The sequence below is a fragment of the Propithecus coquereli genome, unplaced genomic scaffold, assembly GCF_000956105.1.
Source record: "Propithecus coquereli isolate 6110/MARCELLA unplaced genomic scaffold, Pcoq_1.0 Scaffold574, whole genome shotgun sequence".
In the NCBI taxonomy this organism is placed as follows: domain Eukaryota; kingdom Metazoa; phylum Chordata; class Mammalia; order Primates; family Indriidae; genus Propithecus; species Propithecus coquereli.
The window spans coordinates 258,148-261,153 of record NW_012151663.1 but is presented as its reverse complement, the minus strand read 5'-3'; positions in this window follow the sequence as shown (position 1 = coordinate 261,153).

The window sequence follows — 3,006 nt, the reverse complement described above, 5'->3', positions numbered from 1 at the left end:
GGATGGCTTGAGCCCAGGAGTTTGAGGTTGCTGTGAGCTAGGCTGACGCCACGGCACTCACTCTAGCCCTGGCAACAAAAGCTAGACTCTGTCTCAAACAAACAAACAAAAAAAAAGCTAAATGAATATCCTCTGGGCATTAAACACCACTGCAAACAAGTCACAAACAAGGGAAGACATAATGTAATCAACTCCTTACTCAAAATGACACCTCCTATAATTTTAGCCACTTCTACAGATAACATAAAATTTGACAGCTATTCTCAGGTCTGAATTAGTATTCTGCTTTTTCTTAACTCATTGTATTTCTAAAGAGCCAGCCAGCAGGGGGAGTGCAAGTTAATTAATGCTATAGTTAAAATACTTGTGGCTAACAAATTTTTGAAATTCTGGAAATTTTTTCTAAAAAATTAAACTTCTGAATATAAGCCATAAAAATCACTGGAGCCCAGGTGGTTTTAAATTATAATATTTTATATTACTCCTCTATACCATATAAATACTCCATAAAACTGCCACTTCTTAACTTGAATCCTTTTTGGGATCTAAGTACAATTCAAATAAAACAAACATACACCATTTTCTTTTTTGAGACAGGTTCTCACTCTGTCACCAGGGACACAGTGCATTGGTGTCATCATAGCTCACTGCAACCTCAAACTGCTGGGTTGAAGGGATCCTCCTGCCTCAGCCTTCCAAAGTGCTAGGATTAAAGGTGTCAGCCACCACACCTCAGCCATACACCCTTTTTAAAGACAGAAAAATAAATCAATATTAATCAAAGTTCAAATGACAATGGAGAAAAACTGCTGCTTTCTAAAATGTTACCCAAACTGACTGAGGTACTAGCCCTGTAATCCCCACAAGCCATTCATCAATTCGATACTCACCTATTATTGATACCAAAGCCTCAACTGCAGGTCTCCAGGCTGAGGCTATCATGCTCCTCCCAATAAGCAATCCTTTTTTAGTCCATGACCATTAGACATAAAAATAGATCATACGATCAGAAAACAGGATTCTGGGAAGTACGTATTTCTAAGATATGATTTACGGAGCAGCACAGTCTCTACTGACCATTATAGACAGTCATTGCTACCAATGGGAGGGAAGGGGAATGGAGAGAACAGAAGAATCAGCAACAGAAAATACTGAAGGTCAAGTCCAAATTGCCAAACACAGAACACGGAGATAAAATTAACTTTAAGCAAAAGTGTGCCAGGATTGGCTATCTTTGATAGAAAAAACTAATGAGGTGGATAGAACTTAAATGTAAATTTGCTCTGTTCGGCTAAAAAGTACTTCTATACACATTAACATATTTGATCCTTACAACAACCCTTCTGTAAAGCAGGTAATGCCTATTTTACAGTTAAGAAAACTGAGATGTGTCTTATACAAGGGTAACAAAGCTAACAAGAGGTGGAGTCAAGATGTTAACGTGGGCCCTCTGGCTCCGAAGTCAAAGTTCTCTGCATCACAATATACTGCTTCTGGTTGAAGCCAGGGCTAGAAAATATGTGTATTAGAAACGTGGCTGACCTGATCCCACAAAGAATTTTTTTTTAATAATAATATATGAATAGAAGTCAGTGTGACATGCTCAACACTGGCCTTGGCAGCAAATCCGTTCACTCCAGCTCTTCCACTCCAGAGAAACGACAGCACGGTTACTGGCGAACTCAAAAAAGGTGGTTGCAGCAAAGTATTGCAAACACAAAAGAGCCCATTAAGTATTCATAGCTCCTCAAGGAGTAAACACATTGGTCTTCAAAGCACTACACAAAGAATTGTTTTAAAAATATCCTAACCTTTTACAGCTTTTCTTTACCTGGTTTAACAAGTTTCACTCACACTCAGGAAATACTGAACATACAGTGTTAGAGAAATTAGACAGAAATATATGTCACTTGTGTTCAAATTAGGAAAACAGATATATAACAGGATGTGTTTTATGACATCAATGCTCCACTTTTTAGTCATCTAGATGTAAACATAGTCTCTGGTTATCTATTTGCAAATTTAAAACTTAAGAAAAAACCACTCTCCAGCTGTCAGAAGCCATCCTCTTTGTCTCTGATGAGACTAAAACCTCAAAAAGGAAGCTGTGTCACTCCACACTCTACTCAAATGCTGGTTTGTTTTCAGTCTTATTCAAACCTTTCTACACTTCAAGCATAATTCTTCTCTCCACCACATGTTGGCATTCTGGTGAAAAGTCTTGCAGACTCCCTCAGTACCTGCCTCAAACCACCTAAAATCTACCATCTTCTCCCCAGGAGAAGTGCCCTAAAAGATTCTTTTGGTATAAAGTGACCTGTGTCTATCAGTGAAAATGACCCTGCTAATCTGGCTGTGCCAGACTAAACCAGGGACTGGGGCCCCAGCCAAAGGCAGCCAGGGACTGAGTGGACACGCAGGGTCAGACTTGGCCCAACAGGGTAACTACGCAAGGAACGTCGACAAACTGTCCAGAGAGGCTCTCTCACAAACACTGTGGCACAGAGAGGGCAGGGCATGAAGAGTTTAGGCAGTATTCTTCTAGTATTCTTTTACTGTCGTTCCCTCTGGAACAAGAATATCAAAGATAACTCTATTTCAATATTCAGGGTCATGATGAAATCCATTCATAACTGTGCTACAATATTTTGAGATAGTCAGAAAATATTATTAATATAACTAGGGAACAACAATTAGTTTTATATAGTTCAAATACAGTATATGTGGGAAAAGGTGGAAGATTAGGCTAAACAGGGTAGTTTGGAGGTAGCCTGAGTTTGAATTTTATCTCAAAGAAGATAACAAGGGGCCAGGCACGGTGGCTCAGGCCTGCAATCCTAGCACTCTGGGAGGCAGGAGTTTGAGACCAGCCTGAGCAAGAGCAAGACCCCGTCTCCACTAAAAATAGAAAGAAATTAGCTGGACAACTAAAAATACATATAGAAAAAATTAGCCAGGCATGGTGGCACATGTCTGTAGTCCCAGCTACTCGGGAGGCTGAGGCAG